Source organism: Mus musculus, chromosome 5, assembly GCF_000001635.26.
Source record: "Mus musculus strain C57BL/6J chromosome 5, GRCm38.p6 C57BL/6J".
Taxonomy (NCBI): Eukaryota; Metazoa; Chordata; class Mammalia; order Rodentia; family Muridae; genus Mus; species Mus musculus.
The window spans coordinates 99,730,854-99,754,253 of record NC_000071.6 but is presented as its reverse complement, the minus strand read 5'-3'; the positions used below and the strand labels follow the sequence as shown (position 1 = coordinate 99,754,253).

General features: G+C 44.6%; 1 long non-coding RNA gene across 1 annotated transcript; it reads left to right on the top strand.

Moving 5' to 3' along the window:
• Positions 1 to 280: 280 nt before the first annotated feature.
• On the top strand, positions 281 to 23,400 carry Gm38413 (predicted gene, 38413). Its single transcript, NR_131054.1, has 12 exons — positions 281 to 839; positions 1,431 to 1,523; positions 2,871 to 2,998; positions 3,702 to 3,912; positions 11,711 to 11,931; positions 17,188 to 17,231; positions 17,388 to 17,489; positions 18,255 to 18,371; positions 18,789 to 19,317; positions 21,964 to 22,056; positions 22,505 to 22,577; positions 23,223 to 23,400. It is a non-coding gene; the product is annotated as a predicted gene, 38413 (long non-coding RNA).

Below are 23,400 nucleotides of genomic sequence, written 5' to 3'. Positions count from 1 at the left end.
CTCTAGGCGTTTAAGTACTGAGAAAGGTTCTCTTCTTCCCCCGTTGTCAGAGGATGTCTTTTGCTGTTAGATGCTCACGTGTAAAACGTGAAGCAGGATACGTGGAAGGCTTTAACAGGCAGGTGCACACACATTGGCTGCCCGCTTGTCAGCCTCACAGAGCCTCATAGCACTCCAGGAGCATGTTTGGGACAGTGCCATTGCTGTTTGCAGGCAATACGAAGACACGGAACCTTCTCCCACTCACCAGCAGCAAGAGTGTGTGACTGACACCAGGCAAGGGGCATGCGCCAGGCCACTGAGGGTGCTGGCCACAGATCTTGTCTGGAGAATAAAGGAACAGCCAGATTGCTTTCGGGAGGCATCTTCTTCCTTTCACATCCCTGAGAGCGTGTTTTGCCTGCGACGGAAAGTCAAGCCTCAGCTGAGGACCTTCTGTGTGGTGCTCTGATTTCTTTGCTAAGTAGTCTGATTTTTCCCCCCCAGTAATTTCTATTTTTATGCACAGTGACTCTCAATTGGTGAGAAAATGATGATCACATAATCTCTCTTCCTCGAAGCTGCCGAATGATTAGCCTCATTTGCTGCGCGTTCCACTCCACGGCCCGGAAATGACGCCCCTCTCCAACTCCGGCTAAGCATGTCAGCTAGATGGGTTTGACCTTTTCCTGGAAAACAAGGGAGATGAGAACACGTGATGTGTGCGCAAACTGATGCTCAAATGGGCTATTTTAGCCAACACTTCAAGATACATGCTTCGCTAAACTGGCTGAGAACACACCGGAGCGTTTCCAGTGAGGGCTTTTTAAGGCATTTAAGAGTCTTGCTATCTTCAAAAGGTAAAGCTTTAGGGGAATCAAATCCAAACAATACATTTGCATCCTGAGTGACAACCCTGTGAGCAAACGCATTGCTGCTTCCCCAGGTGTTCTGCGTGGTACTGGGTGACAGCCACCCGCTTGCCTTGTTTTTAATTGGGGGTAACCAGCAAATGTAGATTCACAGCATTTCAGCGACTCCAAGGGGGTATATAAACATCTCAGTGAATCCATTTAAAAGGTGCTTGGGATTTGGCTAGGGGCCTCACTGTAGTAATTTGCAGGTGTGACCGATATTAACTTATAAATTTCTCGTGACTATTCCTTTGTTGATTTCAGGCTTCCTCCTGTTCGGTAATGATTGCTCAGCAAGCATATTTTGCTTTCCTTCTCTGCAGGCATTTTATTGCTTTGAGATGTGCCTGTGTGTGTGTGTGTGTGTGTGTGCCTGTGAGTCTGTGTTTCTAATAGTAATGCCGGAGACAGTATTTCCCACTAGAGCATATTAATATAAGCTTTCAGGGTTGTTTCTCCTTGGATGCATCCCTCTCTTTACTTGGCTGTGTTTTATTATATTTATTTACTTACCGTGTGTGTATGTATGTGACACAGTAAAGGTATGACAGAAGACAGCCTGCAGGAGCCAGTTCTCTCCATCCACCATGTGGTTACTGGGGGATCAAATTCAGATCAGCAGGTTTGGTGGTAAGTATCTCCCTGAGCCATCTCACAGGTCCCTTGTCTGTGTTTTTCTTTTTTCTTTTTTAACAAAGATTTATTTATTTATGTATATGCCTGCACATACATTTGCACACCAGAAGAGGGTATTAGATTCCATGGGACCACAGTTATAGATGGTTGTGAGCCACCTTGTGGGTGCTGGGAATTGAACTCAGGACCTCTGGAAGAACAGTCACTGCTCTTAACCACTGAGCCATCTCTCCAGCCCCTGTGTTTTTCGTAATTCAGCTGATTTACTCTACGTTTGACTGGACAATGATCAGATAGTACTGATGGTGTAGCGCTGTATACGTGCCCTACCAACCTGGTCCCTGTTACATGTGCCTAATGGCCTGTGATACAGCTTTTAGATTTGTTATTAGAGTGAGTTTAAAGACAAGTCGAATACCCCTAGTATGATAATGTAACATAACTGATAGCAACATATAAATGGGTAGAAATTGTTAAAATTAAGTGTCTCTCTTATTTTTGTGGCTGGAAATGACCTTCTTGCTTCCTGACATGAGAACACGGCCTTTCACCATTTGATGTGTCTACATTTCTAGTCAGTTTTGAGCCCATTTTATAGACTTGAAAAAAAGTTAGAATTGCATTGTAAAGATGACCCTGGACTCCTTAATTATCTTAATTCTATAAGGTATGTGCTTCTATTAGCCATAGGTTCAGAAGGACAGGCCCTGGACCACCTTACATCACCTGTCTGAGGTTGCCAGGACTGCAGAGCTAAGCTGTGGTTGTTATGTAGAACTGCCAGATCAGGGAAAGCACACACATAGGCAAAGGACATCTCTGCAACACTTGCCCCTCTCTGTGACATTTTGGCAAACACTACACTTCATTGTTTATTTGAAACTCAAATTTAAATGTGTGCCTTGAATGGCATCTGGCAAACTTAGATCTTTATTGTATGGCTTTGTGATAATTCTGCCTAAAACCCAGGCTTAGCTGATTACTGTTGACTGTATGTCTCAGGCCAATCTTTTTCTTTATCCACCCAAATATCTATTTGCAAAAAGATTCTTCTTTTCAAGAGGTAGGACTTCCTGTCTATGGTAGTTAAGATTGTGTGAATTGCAGAACATGTGTGTTATTGTGTGAATTACAGAACATGTGCGTTTAATTCACTCTATGCTCATCATTGTGTCAAAGACTAGTCAGACAAGGTCTGGTTTGGCACCCAATGCGAGTCATACTCTAGTAGAAAATTTGACTTGACATTTAAAATCCTAACAGTAGTTTTGCTGGAGTATAGAGTGTGTGTGCAGGGGAAGGCTGAGGAACGTTGATGGTGGAATCCTCTTTTTCCTTAAGGTACCCTCGGCTTGTTTACACCCTGGATGATAAGAATAAGAAGCTCCGGATGTGGCGTCAAGAACTTCAGTGCCTCTGTCGTCTGGATCCCGGGTGATTGAGAGACTGCAGGAATTTTTAGAGATAAGGTATAGTCAGATGTGTTTCTAAAAGATAACGGATGGTAATGAGGCAGAGAGGTTGAGGAAGACTCTGGTCACTCATTTGGAACAAAGAGCTGTGGGTGTAAGATGCAGGACATCCATAGGAATTGGAACAAAGAGCTGTGGGTGTAAGATGCAGGACATCCATAGGAATGAGGGTTCTGTTATTGTTTGGTTTGGAAGTCAGGACAGGAACTGAAGCAGAGCAGGAAGCTGAGGCAGGAGCTGAGGCAGAGGCTGTGGAGGAGTGCTGCTTCCTGGCTCATCATGGTCTGTTCAGTTTGCTTTCTTACCCACAACCACATATCACAGTGTGCTGGGCCCTCCCCCATTAATCAGCAGTTAAGAAAATGCTCTAGAGTCTTGCCTGCATCTCAATCTTATGGAGGCATTTTCTCAACTGAGGGTCCCTTCTTTCAGGTGACTATAGCTTGTGTCAAGTTGACCTAAGACTAGCCAGCACAATACTATATTATAATTATAGAGATTATATAATGTACACATTGAGTAGGAAGCGGTTATATGTGAAGTATTTGCAAACTAGAGCATCTAACACAAAGAGGAGCTATTATGCTAGTAACTATATTTGTTTACAGTTCTTTCATCATTTGTATATTCTGTCTAACCCTATGGGGGGGGGCGATTTTTAAATTGAGATGATCTAAATTTAATCCCAATTTGCTTCTAGGACCTTATGATCCCTTGAGCTACTTTACAATCTAGCTTATAACCTGCTTGAGTTCCTGTCCTGACTTCCTTCAGTGATGAGTAATGCCATGAAAGTGTAAACCCAACAAACCCTCTCTTCTGTAAGTTGCTTTTGGTCATGGCGTCTCATCTCATCAACAGTAACCCTAACTAAGATGTGCGTCGTGTGAGAAAATGAATATTTTCAAAGGGTAAGTAAGAGACGGCACTGGCAAGGAAATCTGAAGTACAAATGTTATCTTAGTTAGGGTTTCACTGCTGTGAACAGACACCATGACCAAAGACTCTTATAAGGACAACGTTTAATTGGGGCTGGCTTACAGGTTCAGAGGCTCAGTCCATTATCTACAAGGCAGGAACATGGCAGCGTCCAGGCAGGCATGGTATAGGCAGAGCTGAGAATTCTACATCTCCATCTGAAGGCTGCTAGCAGAAAACTGACTTCCAGGCAGCTAGGATGAGGGTCTTAAAGCCCATACCCACAGTGACACACCTACTCCAACAGGGCCACACCTCTTAATAGTGCCACTCCCTGGCCTGAGCATATACAAACCATCACAAGTGCCATACTCCCTTAATGATAATGATAACAACAGACAGTACTGGATAGAGGAATTAATTGTATAATAAACAGATTTAGCAACAGGAGGTCTGATCTAGATAGAGAGAATCAAGTTAAATGTGGTGTCTCTCATGTGGCATCAGAGGTGTTTGGGCTTATAGTTCTGGTTTCTAGCTTAACTATACCCTACTCTGTGGATGAAGAAGTCTGAATCCTAGGGCAGATGTATTTCTAGTTGGAGCTGTGATCCCATGTAACCATGAGTTCTCACCTTTATCTATAGCTTGTCACAGCTGCAACTCTTTGAAATTCTACAACTCCAATGAGAAAACTGCAGGTACACCAATAAAGGAAGACATGCAGAAGCCCAGGACACTATTTTGTGTCCTAAAACAGACTTGACACTATTAAGAAGTGTCTACCAGGTTCTTTCCACCTGAGACCCATGTTGTCAATCCGACCCAGTGTTATAATTAACAGGTACAACAGGCTTCACATTCAGATCCTGAGAGCAGAGCATGAAGTCAGGTCTACTTCTGGCGTCTGTCTCTGTTTTCCTGGCAGTTGACTTAGCTATATTTGTACTTGATGAAGTTGCTCTTACACTATTTGAAAAGGCTTCGAATGGACAAAGCTTTGTTCTGACCTTGTTGAGAATCTTTTGTAAATGAACAAAACTTCAGCGCTCAAGTGAATAATAGTGCCTAGATGTCCAATTCAGTACAGTGAACCCGTGGTTCCATGAGCAGGCCACTAGACTTAAGCCAATCAAGAGCTGCCTAGTTGCACTTGTACTTGAAAAAAAAATCACTGTGGTAGTGCCGTATTACTTACTGCTGCAGCTTGATTGGGGAGGGTCACAGTGACGTGGGTGTTGTTCAGATGGAATGAAGAAGGCGTTTCTATGTTTTGTTTTTTTTTTAAGATTTATTTATTTATTATATGTTAGTACACTGTAGCTGTCTTCAGCCACTCCAGAAGAGGGAGTGCCAGATCTTGTTACAGATGGTTGTGAACCACCATGTGGTTTCTGGGATTTGAACTCTGGACCTTCGGAAGAGCAGTCGGGTGCTCTTACCCACTGAGCCATCTCACCAGCCCCGCGTTTCTATGTTTAATGCAATTCGGGAGATAGCTGTGGAAATGGAGTTCTCGCCTTGATCTACGACAGGAGTTAGCTAGTCTGCAGGAGTTCATCTCAGGCTGTAATTAGTTTGTTCATTAAGATTGGGGGAGCTCAATGACACAACTGTGTGAGGTGCCATCGAAAGCTACCTGAACATATGGTGGAAGGAGAATGCAAATTTTGTTCCTGAAAGAGAACTCTAAAACAGCCTGGCGCTGTGCTTTTGTTTCGCTCCCGGTAGTGATTCCCAGGCTGAGTGCGGGATGCAGAGCTGGTCCTACTCCAGAGCTCCCAGCATGCATTGATTTTAGATGGGGGAGGGGCACCCATGTCTTTACATGTTACGCATAATACATAAAGATAAACACAACGCACCCACGCGTATCCCTAGATATCTAGGCACACACACAGAGAAGAAGAAAGACTGTTTCAGACTAGCAAGTGATAATTCCTATGTATACTTATTATCAGTAATCCTGTCTCTTCTGTGTGTGTGTGTGTGTGTGTGTGTGTGTGTTTTCCATTAAGTTTTAACCTAACAAGGTTTTGTGTTTGGTTAGAGGAATATATACAAACATGTGGCTGTATATACAACAGGTATAGCTATAACTATAACTACTGTTGTGTCCAACTCTTCCAAGAATTAAGGCTAATCACTCACATATGGACATTTTAACTTTGCTTATAAAATACAAGCACTTAGACATAGAGAGGCCCTGAAATTTGTTTGTGTAGTAGAAGCAAACCTGACTTTTGTAAATTAAAAAAAAAAACAAAACCATACCTGATGTGTAAACGCAGGCAGAAGAATCAAATCTTCAGCGCTATTTTTAAGGGAGCCCAGGGGCTTGGGAGCATGAACTGAAAGGAAGCAAAACTCAATTTGGGCCATTATTCCAAACCACGTTCAAACCTCTCTGTATTCTTTGTGTGTCATCCAGAACATTCTAAATGAACATGTGACATCTAAGCATCCAGGCAGCGGGGACAAACAGGTGTGGACAGGACAGATGGATCCCCAAGCTTTGTGCAATAATGGCAATTGGTTTACTCTACAATTAGTGCCAAAGGCTATTTGTTGACTGTGTTGTGTGCTTATAACACTGTGGGCTCTTCCTCCTGAGCCTCTCCAGCCAACTTGATGGATGACAGGGAAGAGGTGCAGTTCTTCTCCCACGACTAAGGTGTTGAACTGGAAGGCTTTGTAAGAGCACAGTGAGACGATTTGCACGGCTGTGCCGGAGAGTAACACTGTGAAGGGGCTTTAGATCCTGTGGTTCTTTTTTTTAAATCTAAATGTAATGTTACACTGCATGTCTGTGTGTGGCTTTCCCAATCACTTGAAGGCCTTCACTTTCCAGGAATAGAAATCTGTTTCTGTGCAGAACCTAACATGTTGATGTGATTGAATGGTGTTGAGGGAAACAGAGCACGCAGAGAGCTCGTCCACTCAGGCTCCTGCCTTCAGCCACGGCTGCCATGAGTGGGTTGAGGAAATCCTGGTAAGGACGAGGTGTGGCAATCTCATGCTTGTCAGAGATGATCTGCCCCAAGTCGGCAGAGCTACGGTCTGAATCAAGTAGCTCTAGCAAGGATCTAGTGAAGACAAAATCAAAGACGCAGGCAGGCAGCATCATCCAGGGCCTGGCCAATGAGAGCTGAGAGGAAGAGGTCAGGAGTTACAGGGCACAGTGTTGTCTCATTTTCCAGACTTCCATAGACTCTCAGGTGACAGAAAGAGCCCTGCACATAAGAATGGCACATGGAAACACCTACTGAGGTTTGAGGAGTTCAAGCTTCGACCTGATTGCCTCCTACCCCGTGTTAGTCTCACGAATGTGTTGACAAAGAGAGTAACCAGTCTTTCTCTGACAGTTTAGGACAACAGCTATTTTTAAATGTACTCATTTTATTGTTTATCCTGTGTGAGTGAGGGTGGAGGTAGCAGAGTTCTGCTTTCCCAGATAGCACCCATTTGACCTCTCGTCTAGACTCTTGGGACCTTCCCAGAGGGAGGTGGTGAAGGATGCTCCTTCCTAGTGAGCATTCTTGCTAGGGAATGCCTATTGACTGCCTCAGCCTGCAGTCGACAGAAGTGTATAGAAAAGAAATAAAGGTTAGGATCTCTGCCTCTGTAAACTTGATAACTTTTTTTTTGAGGAGGCGAGAGGAGGTGCTGTTTGCTTATGGTTACATTCATCCAGGTACCAACTATTAATTGTGCCAGAAGCAATCCCTAATAAATAGAACAGAGGCCTCCCTGCCTTCCTGGAGATCATGGTCAGAGGAATTTCTTAGTTCATTCTACTTTAGTTGCCTGCTCCAATACCCCCAACCTTTTTGCTTAAATTACTTCCCCCCCCCCTTAAAAACAAATGAAGAATAGAATAAAATTAAGCAAGGCCCTGTCGTGTTAAAGCTCTGTTAATTTTACAAGATGGTTTCAGCACATTTACTGGAGTCTGGTGAAGAACTGTGATAATTAAAATTCAGCTATGCTAATTAAAACAAATGAGCGGAGTCTGTTTAATGTCCTTTTCTCCCCTCACAATTTTTAATTTCCTTTTTGCCTGCTCCCGCCTTTGTGGAATTCTGTAATCCTCACTGGGGATTCCTGTTACTGGGGAAGTGTATGAAGTTCCTTGGCGTGGGGAGCCTGCAGACGTCACTTTCCTTTGCTTCGGTGCCCTTACAGCCACAAGGAGTTTAAACTGATAAGCCTTCTGAAATTCGGCCCTTCACAAGTCATTCTTAGAAATGTTTATTTTTTTCAATATTTAGGATGAAAACTAAATTGCTTGTATATTTGTTTTCCCCAGTTCATCTTGAGAATAGGAGCCGTATTTTCAACGGCAAATCAACCAAATCAAAACTGCCAAGAACATGTGTAATAAGAAGGAAGATGTGTAATAAGAAGCCACATCAAAATGTCCGCAGGGATTTCCTCTGGGCTGTGACCTGGGGTTGGTCTGTGTCTTCTTGTCTTTTCCTTGCCTGCAAATTTCAGGCAGGACCATTTTATGAGTTAAAAGAACGGCCCTAACAGTGAGCGCCAGCTGACATGGTAGGAGGAGCCGTATGCCATAGGTAAGATTTTCCCTTCAAAGCTTCGAACAATCCGTTCCTCATCATTGGGAGGAAGAACGGATGTAGATAAAGGACACCCATGCCATGGAAGAGGACATCAAACTAAATATATTTATTTTCTTAGTTTCAGTTCCATGATGTGTGTGTGCTTGTGTGTATGTATATGTGTGCAGTATGTGCGTGGGGTGTGGTGTGTGTGTGTGTGTGTGTGTGTGTGTGTGTGTGTGTGTGTGTGATAACCGGATAAAAATGTAACTGATAGTGAGAGTCGCAAGCCCTGAGTAGAGCCCCTGCTTCAGAACCGCAGCTCTGTAGAGAAGTTCATTGTGATGGAGTTAGAGACTGGGCCAGCATCTGAGTGGGTACCTTAAGCCAGCCGAGTGATGGTTTTTATTTGTAAATTCACTGCACTAAAACAACTGTATTTATTTAAAATTAATTTTTGAAAACCCACCGTTTGTTTGGTTCTTTGTCTTATAAGTTGGTGTTTGGATATTTCTTTCAGAACCCTGACTAATTGGGTCCTTTCTGAGTTCCACTTCAGTCCCCTTTTTAAAGTAACCCTGCTTTGAGAACAGTGCCTGTGACTTGCTACAGTATCAACAGCAACAACACTGTGAAGTGCTAAGTCATCCATGAGGGAGGCCCTGAGGGGGAGCAGCCGTTCACCTGGACTCACTCTCCCCCAAGCAGGAGAAACATAGCAATAAGCCCTTCTCAACAGAGTAACAGAGTAACTCAGCTGCCTTCACAGAGTATAAGTCTCAGGCCATGTGGTACAGTCCCCACAAAAAACGCAGACTTTGGAGTCTAAAAGTCGATTTCAGTCATGATTCCGCCACTGGACTGCTATGTGATCTTTGACAAATTTTGTACCCTCATCTGTGAGGCATGGAGGATATCTGTTTAAAGCTAACTATGAGCAACTGAAGAACAGAAAATAGCCATCCTGTGCACATAGCGGTCTGTGCAGCTATTACTGGGACAGCCCATCCTGGGGCTGTGGTCTCTGCAGCTTTTACTGGGACAGAAGAAAGCCCCCTGTGTGTGAGCAAGACCCCATGTGAGCTAATAGCTCTGATACCTAATTCAAGAAATCCATCTTCCTCAGGAGTGATTGTCACCCCCCGGCCTGAAGTTATGACTAGCTGTGACGGAACAGCAACCTTGGGGTATAGAATCTTGTTAATGTCGCTGAGTGGTTCTGTAAGCAAGGAGTCGGTACAGTTGCAGCACACCAATTAACTTCACCCCTCATTAGTAATGTGTGCCTGCAGATGTGATTTTCTTATCTTATCCCACTAGGATGCCATCCGAGAGGACACTTAAATACAGTCGTTGGCTTCTTGCTGTTAACTGAGCGAGTGTAAGCACCACTGTGGTGGACAGTGTTACACTAACCTCAGCTGAGTAGCCACAAGAAGTTCTCTTTCCAAGGTGGACAGAGGTCAATTTTAAGTGACAGAATAGGTCTTCTAAGTTTAGATCTGGCTTTAATTGGAGGAAGGGAGTAGACAAGCTTACTTTGTTGAAATAAGAGGAAAAAATGATTAAAATGGTTTCTTCCTTTGGGAATTGTTTCTTGTTTGTAATTATTTTTCCCTATCAATATTTCATTGAATATATATATATATATATTGAATACACACACACACACACACATATATATATATACATACACACACACACACACACACACATATATGTATTCTCACTCCTTTAAGAGTTACTTACTGAGCAGTTATGTCAAAACGCTAAGCTCAATTTAGATGGAAAGGTAAACAACAATGTTACCGTCTTCCATGTCTGCTTGGATGGTTTTGTTGCATGTAGAATGATGACATAGACATAGCATAAAGTAGTTGTTTGTGTGTGTGTGTGTGTGTGTGTGTGTATGTGTTCTTGTGTGTATACCTGGAGGGTTTGCATGCACACATATGTACACGTGTATGTGAGAACCAGAGGTTGACGTCAATTGTCCTTGTCACAATATTAGTGACATTAGCTCTCCATATTAGTTTTGAGACAAAGTCCCTCACTGAGCCTGGACATCATTGGTTCAGCCAATCTGGCTGGCCAGCAAAACCCAGGGCTCCTCCTCTCTCTACCTCCCTAGTGTTTGGCTTCCAGGTGCACATGCCACCGTGCGCAGTTTTTCAAGATCATGCCGGGAATCCTAACTCAGATCCCCAATCTTGTGTGTCGAGCACTTTGCAGACTGAGCCCTCTTCCCAGCAGCTAACGTGGGTTTTTAAAAAATGATTTTAAGTGAATATACAAAAAATGTAAACATTCTATATACTGATAGTATGCCCCACGATGCTGCAATACATGCATACACTCACTATGTAATGTTCCAATCAGATTAGACACACCTGTCTCCTCTAGTGCCTTTTTTATAGCAAAGGCATTACAGCCTCTGGAAGCCGAAGGCAGGTTTTGATGATGAATGCTGTATATATACAGAGGAGTCTCTGTATAAACCGCCCTGCAACGGCAGCTGAGCAGAAGTGGTGATGACACTTTGGTCCCTCTCTAATTTGAGCAGGTAAAAACATTTTATCTGCCTCTAATTTCCCCAGCTGGTGCCCTGCCTTGCTCTACCTATCTGTGGGCAGTAAAATTCTGAGGTGTGATCTAGACCTTAAGAGTTACGCTCCATTAGCTCTAACGAGTGACTTACGGTTAAGTCTTCATGGATAAGCCTGCACATCCCCCTGCAGGTACCGGCTCACATCTCATTTCAGTGGGCATCACACAAGCCTGCACTAAAACTGCTTGCATCATTTAACCTGTAAGGCTGTCCAACAAACCTGGGATTTATGCCTTGTAAAACATTCATCTTAGCTTAGCCTGGGCGGTTGGAAAAATCTCCTGGTTTCTTGGTTACGGTTTCAGGTTCATGTCAAATAAATGTCCAGATTCTTGGTGTTTCCTATAGGATAGGAGTTGGGCCAAGATGGTCTTGCATGTGGAACAATATAATGTTCAGATAATTGTAATAACTAAGATGGGATAATTTTAAATTAATTTAGGAATCTAGGCGTATAGGCTAAGTATCCCTGACAGTTAAGTTTCCAGGCTACATCTGTCATTCTAGTGTCTTGTTAAATAACCTTCAGAAACGCAGGAAGGTTGTAACCAATTTCTAAAATGCTTTCATGAAAAACACAAGAGACCCTCCTCTCCCAGATTGTATTTCTGTTTCCTACAGGACTCTGAGGAATGTTCTCATGAATCCTGTCTACCCAGATTGCAACCTGAATACCAGAACACATTGTTTGAATACATAATTCAAGGTCAACGAGAAGGTGTTCCATTGTATGATTTAGTCATGAGCCACCGCTTGGAGCATCATCTTTCTGCCATTAATGAGTCGCCTTCTACAGCAGCAGGATTTGGAAACCTTTGAACTGTTTAGAGGAGAGCCTTTGGGTGGGTGTGTTTGCCCTTTTCTGTGTTAAATTGCTTGTCTCCGGCAGGCATTTCCCTAACAAATCGAGTCCTGGTCCCAGTCTGGCTGTTGAATTGGGAGCCATTAATAACTGGCAATTTGTAGCTGTCATAAAGATGCCGGGGACTTTCCAGATGGCTTTTCCCGCCTTGTGCCAGTCCCTTTGATGGGATTTTAATCAGCAGGCATTGGTCGTGGTCCTTGGCCCACAGCAGGGACAGAGGTCACCTGTTTACCATAGCTTTGGTTTTCTGATGAAAGGGCAAAGCCCCAGGAGGGCATGTGCTGGGTATTTTAGGAGCCAGGGGGAAGAGACACTGGAGTATAATATGAGAATGTAAACCAAACACAACAACAAAAAGTCCAATTGAACTTTTAAAATCACCGAGCTAACTTTGAAGGTAGTGAACAGAAGTTGTGAGCGAGCGTCATGTGTGCCCTTTGGGTCTGACTCAACACACTAACTTAGCACTGAAGGAGTGCAGAGGAACCTCTCACACTCAACTCTGTTCCTCTCCCTGCCCTCCAAAGCCTCCCACAAGACCTTCTGAAAAAGAGAATCGAGGTTCAAGAAACCCCCACTGATAACAAACAGTCTTTCCAAATAGGCTCAGGAAGCCGCTCCATAGTGGGATGTCAGGGGCTGATCCAAATTGCCGTCACCCCTGTATCCACCATTCCATCTAAATGTTATGACCACTTTGCTTCCTACACAAATTGGTCTTGCCAATCACAGAACAATCACTTCTATCAACGACGCAAGACCCTCTTCTTCTATACCCAAGACCCATGGAATCCCAGGTGGGAAGCGGGCGTTGTTGGTAAGCTCAACCGTAAGAACCAGTCTGGGTCTCCAATAAGGACTATTCACATCCAGAGAAAGTATGTCTCAATTGTCCAACCTCTGGAAATTGGAGAAATAGGAGAATTAAACACTCCTCCAAAGTTATTACATCCCTGACATCCTCCCTCATAAATGGCACTAACTTGTCATTTCACCTTCTGTTTCAGACCTCAGCCTACCAATTCCTTAATGTCACCCAACCTGGTCACTTCAAAGATTGCTGGCTATGTGTACCCCCTGGAAGTAACTTACAATCACCTCTTACAGCTTCTCTAGAGATGCTGCCACACAACCTCGCTTCACCTTTTATCAGCTGCCCTGACTCCGATGTTGCCATGACTCCATACCTTTTCTCTATCTCTCTTTTCATGGCAGACTATTTTAGGACATCCGGGACACACTCTGTAGGAACGCTAAGCTCCCTAGACTGTATCAGAATCATAACCCTTGATACCTCACCTCTGCCACAGTGCCCTGAAGACCAGAACACGCCAATTCTCTCTGGTACTCAGGTCTATCATCATTTACCTGCAAGCTGGGCAGTAGTTTGCACATTGGTCTCTTTTTTCCAAATTAGGAGTAATCCACAGGGAAGAGCCGCTACCAATCCTGGTGTGGACTCAATAGCTGCCCAACATAACAAAAGGGTAGTGAAATCCTGTCACTCTTGGTCCGTGTAGGAATAACTGAAGGTGTTGCTCCCGGAACGGCAGGACTGAACACCTCTCTAACCTTATACAACCAGTTCTCTTCCCAGCTTGTCTGCAATCTTCAAGAGGTGGCTCAAACCAAGCTCACTCTCCAAGGACAGATCGATTCCCTGGCAACAGTGATGCTTCAAGACCTATGGGGACTGGATTTTCTTACAGCTATAGAGGGTGGCCTTGGGTTTTATTCTCCAGCAAGAATGCTGCTTCTATGTCAACCAGTCAGGTACAGTAAAAACCAAACCTCAACGACTCCAAACAGACCCCCAAGAACACAGAGAACAGCTTGATGCCTCTGATCCCTGGGTTTTCACAAACCCCATATGGAAATGGATACTGCCCTTCCTAACCCATCTTCTTCTCATTTTTCTGTTTTTAACTATTTGTTCCCTGGTTCATTAATTTCTTCTCTACAGTCCTCCAATGACAAATTCAAAAAAGTTCCAACCAACCAATTAATCAGTTCCTTTTTACATGATTACCAACCACTGTCCACAGAAGAACCTGATGCGACCGAACATTGAATGAGTCTTGATGGTGAGGGTCAGCTACACCCCAAAATTAACAACACCCCTAGACAACAGGAAGCAGTTTAAGAGATCCGATGCCCCTATTCCCACTTTACAACCGGCCCGTCCCCTTTTTTGATTCTCCTCTTTATGATTAGGAAAAGAGAGGATTGCTGACAACTAGGTACATCCATGGACAGCTAGAAATGATTTCGCAACAATCAGGCATCTTTACAGCCAGCCCTCGAGGGACCTAATGATGAGACATGTCATCTCTAGCAGCTCAAGAGGAAACAGCGTTGCTGCTGTCTGTCTCTTTGCACATGTGCCACGGGCCCAATAAAAGCCTCGTTCTCCCTGCCCCCTTCTCTCCTCTCTCCTCCCTCTCCCAGAGGCTGCCTCTATTTCCCCTCCTAATAAACCTCACACTGAGACCGGCTGCAGGGCGGAGATTTGTGATTTGTTTGGGACCACTTAATTCTAACACCTGTGGTCTCTGTTTCAACATTGGCCCCTCCTTTGGCCTACTCTGTCTCTCTTCCACTCTGACATCCATGACATCCATAGTCTACAGGCAGCCTCCTTCTCTCCATGGAACTCTGAGGAGTCGTTTACTGCCTCTTCCCCTAGGACGCCAGCTCCACCAGGACACAGAATATCTCCTTTACTGCTACACACCTTCCCCTTAACCCGTGGCAGAGATAAAAACAAATGCATTGGAATGTATGCTACCGTGCTCCCCACAGTGATGATAATGGACTAAACCTCTGAAACTGTAAGCCAGCTCTAGTTAAATGCTTTCTAAGGGTTGCTGTGGTCCTGGTGTCTCTTCACAGCAACAAAACACTGGCTTAGACACCTACTGCACAGTACCCCCTACATCAGGATCATCTCTTAATCGTGTAGAGTAGGAGCCGGCTTGACATGAGATCAGCTTCCTTGTTTCCCAGTGGGGACATTCTGAAGTTTGTTCCAGAGGGTTCTTTCCAGAACTCAGACCACAGAATCCCTTGCCAACCTCCACACCGACTTGCCTTGTTCTGTTGTCTCCTTTAACCCTTAGCATGGCTTTTACTTTATTTCTCAATTCGATGACTTATTTGACATCTTTGTTTCAGGGTCTGCTTTTAAATGAACCCAAATTAGGAAGTCACAATCTGGGTTTGTGTACTGTCCCATTAGTAGTGGGCTCATGAGTTTTATGTTATGGAATGTAAAAATACTTAGCATGACCCAGACATAGGAAGTCCATCTGCTCTGGTACTCCCACTTCCCCGTTTTCCTCCGCTGACCACCAGCATCTGGCTATTTCAGTCAGCATTTAGAATCTAGTCTGTTTCCAATTCCTTCTGCACTTGGCCATTTGTGTTTGTTGCTTCTGCCTGAGTAGCCTGTCAGGATCATCCATGAGGCCCCCACCCAGGTATCCCTTCCTCATGGGGGTTTTGGGCTCTCCAGACTTCCCATGATCCTCTTGCAGTTTCCCTCATGACACTTGCCACATCACCCACTTCCTGAGGATGATAATCTGCTCAGGTGTGGGTCCCACAAGGGCCCAAGCACACTGGTGCATCGTGAGGCTCACTGGACAACCACAGGCAGCATGTTCCTTTAACCCTGTCATCCAGGGCAGCAAATTAGACATGCTGATTAGACAGAGCTGGGAACACCAGTGGGAACGGTCTGAGAGAAAGTCCCATTGTACCCCAGGGCATGCTCGTTAGCAACCTGGGAGGAAGCAGAGGCTGCCAGTCAGTCCGTGGCAGTGGAGGCTTCTTGGACACAGACATGAGCTGTCTCTTCGGTCTATAACCAACTGATTATCCAGGAGAGGCTGCCTCTCATTTCTAAGTGGACAACCCCACTGGTTTATAAGGTGTTGTGCTCACACTTTCAGGGTATGTAGAGGTTCATACACGAACCACCATCACACTCAACGTCCAACTGTGGCGTAGCTCAGTTCCTTTCCAATTTGAGTTCACAATAAAAAATACAACAAAGATTTCAAAGGAAAGGGAACAAAAGCTGAGGTCTTCCTTTCTGTGAGCCAACAGAGCACACAAAGCCACACCTGGAGTTACTGCTCTGGAGGGATTCAGGAGAAAGCCAAGCCCCCAGGGGGGCTCCTCTGAAATGTAGATTCTAATGCGGGAGGCCTGGGCCTGTCACAGGATTCTGCATTTTAACCAGCTCCTGTAGTGCCAAAGATCTGAGTCTGTGTACTGTCCCATTAGTAGTTGACACCCTACTTTTCAAATATTCTTAAGCCACTAAAATTTAGGTGTCTAAACCAGGCAGTAGGACGTGCTTTCTTCTTTTCTTTTCTTCTCTTTTCTTTTCTGTGATTTCCTTCTATCTCAGAGTCATTCCCCCCACCCGCCCCCCAGGGGGAATCAGTGGAATGAGTAGCCTTCACTGTGTTATTAAATGACAGCCCATTGGAGAACTCATCAAGTAGAGGAGAGCTGGACAAATTAAGTGTGTAGACTCTTCCTTTCTCCTGCACTTTACAATATCCCCTGGTAAGTTTCTACTGATTGCAAAAGCTCTCTGGGCCTCATGATGAAATGGATGCTGGTGTGTTTTCACGTGTCATTTTATAGATATTTATATTTATGAGCAGAAACCAGTATGAATACAAAGGGAGGTGTGTGTGTATGTGCGTGTGTAACAGAGAGAGATGGGAGGGAGGGAGAGAGAGAGAGAGAGAGCCCACTGACCTGCTGCTGTGGTAGATGGGGCCAACTCTATAAACTCCCTGTGCTCAGGGATGCTGTGAGGATGTCCCAGCTAGTGACAGAGCCTGAGTGATTTGTTGGCATTGGTGAACTTACTGCCTTGCCCTCTGGGCATCTGTAGTGTTGTATCAGGAGGGCAAGAGGATTCCAAATAGATTTAATATTCCCTGTATGAGATTCAACCATCTGCCCGCCAGCTCTCAGTGTGAGCATAATATATGTATGCCTCCAGAATCGAACACAAAGAGCCCACTCTCCCCTTTCTTCCCCACCCCACAAGAGCTTTTAATGTGGAACAATTGTGTTTTCCTTGTCTGTGGAGTAGGTTATTAGGGTTACCATTTTTGCTATTATATTTACTTTTGTTTTGTTTTCTGATGCCTCCGGCATATTTGCATGACTGTTTCCCATCTTCCCAATATCTGTCTATCGCCTGCAGACTGCATCCGCCAAGCAAGAATCAAGAAGCTCCTTCATCGTAAGGTAGATTGTCCGAGGGTGCGGGTCTCACAAACACTAGTGCACACCACCCACAATGGCATAGTGAGGCTGGTATCTACGGCTTATACACGGTGGTTGCTGTGTGGACATTCCGAGTCTGTGCAGATTAGACCATGGATGGCTGACCGTTCTTCCCAGGCTGAAGCTGATGCAGTTTTCCTGAACTTCTTTTTTTCTGCCTTTGAGAGCAATTAGCAGCGAGTTAGTCTTCAGTAACTATAGCTCACGGAGGGGCCAAAGGTATAGCCATGATAGATTGCTCCCTTAAAATACTCTGCCATGTTAAGTAATCGCCATGGAGGGAATGTGAACGATGAGCGATAGAATAAGTGTTGACTCAATGTAACGGAGTTCATGAAATCTCACTTAGGTTAGATACTTTGGCAAGAGAGTTTGTAAAGCTTTTTAATTCACATGACAGTTGAGTGAAAACAGTTTTGGATTTCTTCAGGAATTATTTGGAGGTGGGGATGGATACTGGATACATAATGAATGTGACATGTCAGTTGGGTGGCAGTAGCCTGTCCTCTCTGTGACACCCACCAGCGGTAGGTGTGGTTATGTTTGATGATACTGTCTGGCAGACAGTGGAGCCTCAGAGGTAGCTTTGTCCAAAATTCTTCAATCTTACTGCGTATCCAATACAGACCACATCAGGAGCTCTGTGGGAAGGTATAACTCATGCCAACTTTTAAGGGGATGGAGTGGGTCTGGCTAGAGTTGGGCTCCAGCCATGCATTAGCCCAACTGTTTGTCTTTTTGGACTTCCAAGGATGAAGGAAATGTCCCTTATGTGTGGAGCAATGAAGTATAATCATAGCTGCTGTCTGACTCAAGCCCTTGGATTATCTTTGACTCTTTAGTCTCTCTCTCTCTCCCCTTCTATGTGTATGTATGTGTGTGTGTGTGTCTGTATGTCTGTGTGTATATGTCTGTTAGGAGGGCAGAGGAAGATATCATGTACCCTGTTCTATCTTTCATTCTCTCCCTGTTCCTTCGATACAGGGTCTCTCAATGGATCTGGGGCTAGGCTGGCCGCCAGAAAACCCCGGGAATCCTCCAGCATTCACCTGCTCTCGGCACTGGGGTTATAGATACGCATGGCCACACGGAGCTTTTCCTGTGAGTTTGGGGAATTAGGTTCTCATGCTTGCACAAACAAGCACTCTATCTCACAGAGTCACGTCCCAGCCCCAGAGATCCCTGGCTTACTGTCTCCCATGGAGAACCCAGGCTGACTCCCACATTCAAGCACTGTCTCTGCTCAGCTTCAGAGGTGCTGACTCTGTCCTTGATTCTGTGACATTATCTGTGACTGTTGCACTAGGAACTTTCATGGATGCTATTGTTCACTGGGCAGTGCCACAATTCTGGCCTCTGAAGTCCTATATAAATTTAAATTTATAACGGGAGTAAATTTAGCTGTGATGTGAACATAGCACCTCTAGAAGATACAGGGAGCTCTCTCCTCCTTCCTCCCTACTTATTTTTTTCCCGTGCTTTCTGTTTTTGTCTGTTTGTTTTTATTTTTTCCCCTAGCTCAAAGATCAGCGAGATAATTTGCAAGCAAAATCTCAGCGCTGAGAGACAGGTTAGAGAAGGATGTAGAAACCCCACAGGCTGGGCACTGAGTTGGTGATCGAATGGAAAAGGTATAAACTCTCAGGGGACTTAGACCCAGGCCCTGATGTAGGGAGTTACTGGGTAAAGGTAAGCAAAAGCAATTAGTTTGTGTGTGTGTGTGTAAGCACACACTTATGAACTGGTGCATTTTGGGTTCATCTAGATGATCTTAAGAATATGTTTTCTTTGATGTAAATTGGTGTGTGTTTGTGTGTGTGTGTGTTTGTGTGTTTATGTGTAAGCACACACTTATGAACTGGGGCATTTTGGGTTCATCTAGATGATCTTAAGAATATGTTTTCTTTGATGTAGATTGGTACCTAGCAGCCAGTGATGGGAAAACGCCTCCTCCATACTCAGCTTTGTCACCCAACCTCTTGTGAAGACAGGATGGAGCCCAGATAGAGGCCTCCTGCTGACTCCTTGTGCAAAGAGAGGAAACAAGGTAAATATGAAGTTTAAGTCAATAGTGGTACTTGAATGCAGAAGATGAAACTGTTTTCTCCCAAATTGTTTTGGTTGCTGCCAGCTGTTGCTGTTTGGTATGAAATCCGGTCAGATAAGCAACAGCTGAGAAAACACTCGTTGCATTAAAGACGCTGTAATTGGCAACTTTGTAACTCAGTACGGTGGGCGATCTCAGCTGGGAGGAAGGAGGGGTGTTGGATAACTTGTAATCTAATTTTCTTTGTTGTAAAGTAGAATGTCGTTGCTGTATTCCTGTGGACTAGTAATTATATCAAACAAGGCCCTTGTCCTAGGTGCTCAGTAGGAATAAGGCTCAGCCTTGTAAATGGGGGTTCTGGCTTGGTTGCAGTCCCTAAACTGAAAGCCAGGCTCTCCACTCATCCACCCTACAGACATAGATGGTTTTGTCTCTCCATGAGCCCGGCACCCCAAGAGACACTGGGGTGCCTTCCAATTCATTATAGGATTTTGAAAGCTTCTGCAGAGTTTATGGTGATTGAGGCCTGCCTTGTTTTTTTTTTTTTTTTTTTAAGTATAATTCAAGTAGGGTTCCCTGGAGCAGTGCCTGTCATTTCTCACTTGGGCCAATGATGCCTTTCAGCGTTTATTCTGTGACTCCTATAATTTGCTTCTGAACTAAACAAAGCAGAGGGAGGCCGGAGGGATGGTTAAGAGCACTGGCTGCTCTTCCAGAGGACTCAGGTTCAGTTCCCAGTACCCACAAGGCAGCCCTTAACTGTCTAAATGGAACTCCTGTTCCAGGGGGTCTGATGTCCTCTCCAGGCCTCCGAAGGTACCAGTCACATGTGTTATATGCAGGTAAAACATCTGTTCACATAAAATTAACAGCAACCCAATGGAAGAGTTAGGGGAAGGACTGAAGGAGCTGAAGGGTTTTGCAACCCCATAGGAAGAACAACAATTATTAGCCAACCAGACCCCCCAGAGCTCCCAGGGACTAAATAACCAACCAAAGAGTACACAGGGAGGGACCCATGGCTCCAGCTGCATATATAGCAGAGGATTGCCTTATCTGGCAACACTGGGAGGGTAGACCCTTGGTTTTGTGGAAACTCAATGCCCCAGAGAAGAGGGATGCTAGAGGAGTGAGGCAGGAGTGGGGGGGGGGCACTCTCTTAGAGACAAAGGGAAGGGAGGATGGGGTGGTGGTGGTGGTGGAGGGGAGACCAGGATGGGGACAATATTTGACATGTAAATAAATAAAATAACCAATTAATAAAAACATTAACAGCAACAACAACTAAACAAGAGAGGTTTGTTTGTTTGTTTACTGTGTGTGTGTGTTTGAGGAAGGGTCTCACATAACCTAGGTTGACCTGAAATCCACTATGTCCTTAGTGATGACCTTGGACTCTGGATCCTGTTGTCTCCGCCTCTCAAGTGCTGGGATATCACAGGTGCCCCCTGGCCTGGGTGATAGTTCTCTTTGACACTGGAGACTCTGAAATCCCAGGGTGGGGTGAGGGGGCACTGACAATAGTTGGACTGTTGCTCTTATGGTGAAGGTGAGCTCTGTATCACGGTTTCGGTGCCGTCGTTAGCACCTCTTCCCAGCCATGCATGTGCTTTGATGATGCTTTTGATGCTTTTGATGGGGCAGCTTTCGTTGGGTTAGTTGGCTCATTCCAAGTGTTTCAGAAAGATGATGACATCTTAAATCAGGATTAACATGAGATCGCTTTTCAAATGCCTGAGTTCTTATTGAATAGGACCAGAAGGGAGCTTTTGGGTACACTGCAGGGATCAAAAAACCAAACCAAACCAAAACAAAAACAAACAAAAAAAAACCAAAACCAAAACCAAAACCAAAAAAACCCACAACCTAAAAACTCAGAAACACGTGAAAAAGAAAGCGAAAGTGATCCCCAGCCCCCAGGACATTCTGATGCCATTTACTGTGCTTTCTCCATTTTGCCACATGGACTTGCAAGCTTGCTATGGATTCAGGACACACTGACACATGGCTTACTTTCACTCTCTGACATCATCTGAAGACATTTTCTAGATCATTAAATATGATTTTCAAGCACAGTTGCTTCTAAGCCTCTGAACCATAATGCATTGACCAATCGCTCATGGTTGGATTTCAGATGGCTTGCACGATTTGGTTTTGTAATGCTGTGGCGAGGGACTTTGTCCAGTTGTCCACTGGCCCATTTAGTAATCAGCGCTTATGGAGTATTGTAATACTGTGCCTAGATTAGAGCCAGAAGGTAAGCATATATGATTAATCATAATCCTTCCAGTGGATAACATGTATTCCTATCACTCAATCCATGTTCTTGGTGAATATAGCTATGAAAGTCATCTGAATACAATAATCACTATAATAAATCAGTGTAACTTTATAGCATTCACTGATGGAATTCTTACACAGTATGTATTGCTAGCCTCTCCATTGAGGTGAGGAAGTGGGGCTTTGGAGACTGGTAGCTACTTGTTGGAGAAGCCCCACTGTTAACATGAGCGTTCATACCCAACTCTAGGCTCCCCCACTTACCCTGGTGCTCACTAGAGTAGCAGAAAAGTCTCGCTTGACCCTAAATGTGGGGAACAATTTAAAATGCACTGTCTTAGAATAATTCTCTGATTACTCCCTTAGGGTCAATGCTAACAAGTGAAACACTGGCTTAAAATATGAATCTGCTCTCTATCAAATGCTCGTGCAGTCTTTAAAGGAGAGGAGGCAGAGGAGGTAGAGGTGGTATTATTTCCCTCCCCTTCCTTCCCCCTTTCCCTCCCTCATTCCCTCTTCCCTCTCCCCTTTCCATTCCTCCCTATCTTTCTCTTCTTTCCTTTCCTTACTCTTTTCCCTCCTTCCCTCCCTCCTTAACTCCCCCTCTCCACTTCCTCCATCTCTTCCTCTTTCCCTTCTTTCCTCCCCTTCTCCCCTCCCTCCATCTCTTCCTTCCCCCCTTCCTTCTCTACCTCTCCCTTCTACCTCTCCCTTCCTACATCTCCCCCCCCCCCCTTTTTTTTGTCCTGAGTCTCTGTCCTTGCGTTACTAGTGACAGTAAGAAACAGCTGTGGCAGTGATTCTAGCCAGGGCTTGGCCTTGCATGTTGTTCATGCTGTCCAGGATGGGCTAGTGCACAGCCACCTTTCAGACGTGATTATTTCTTCCTGCTTCTGCCTGATGCAAGACATCGAAGAGGAGAGGATCTGGGAAGGAGAGGATCTGGGAGGATGGAGTCTAGATCACAAGGGAACATACAGGTGAGATCACAAGAAAATGCCTGTTCAGGAGAAGTCACCAAGGTTGGTTTCTTATTTCAGTTAGGACTTAGTACCCTGTCCCATCTATCAACTAGTAATGTATGGCAAGCTACTGTGGTATACTGTCTGTCCTCTTGTTACCACTCCTGGTCTCCATCCCCCAAATGATTGCTATCTGTCACCTGTCCTGGTGCCCACCTTCCAACGGTGTAGTAGGGAGTAATGCTCAATGTCCCATCATTCCAGCTGTCCTAGATGCATTGCTGACTTTGACACTAACCTGCTACATGGTCTGGACATCTTTTTCAATCTCTGGTGCTCACTTTTAAAATAGGGTCTAGCCATGTTGAAGTGACCATGTGCAGGGTAAAAAGAGCCCCAAACCTACCCTTTGTTAAGTTCTTTCCATAGGCACGACAAAGTAAAGCAATGTTAACTACATGCCTGTATTGTAGCCAAAATAGGCTGTGGTAAGAGCAGTCTACACACCTGGGATCTTCACTGCTGGTGTTTCTTCTGTGGTTGACATTGCACTCACTGTTATGAACTTGTCTAAGCAGTTAACTTTAAGATAAAAAGGCATTAGGATTAAGGTACAAGCCCTTTCAATGCAAATGTTTTTTCTCTGACTCTTGGCCCAAGCAGCCAGAAGCCAGAGAGCTTTGAATCTTTGAAGGACAGAAACCCCATTGCTGTTGGAAGATGGAGAAGGTGACAAGAAGAAGCACAGGCAGCCGGAATATGTCATGGCTTTTAAAAATATTTATTTATAGGAAAACTATAAACCCATGTTTAAATAAACTCTGTTCTTGGTCAGCTTTTC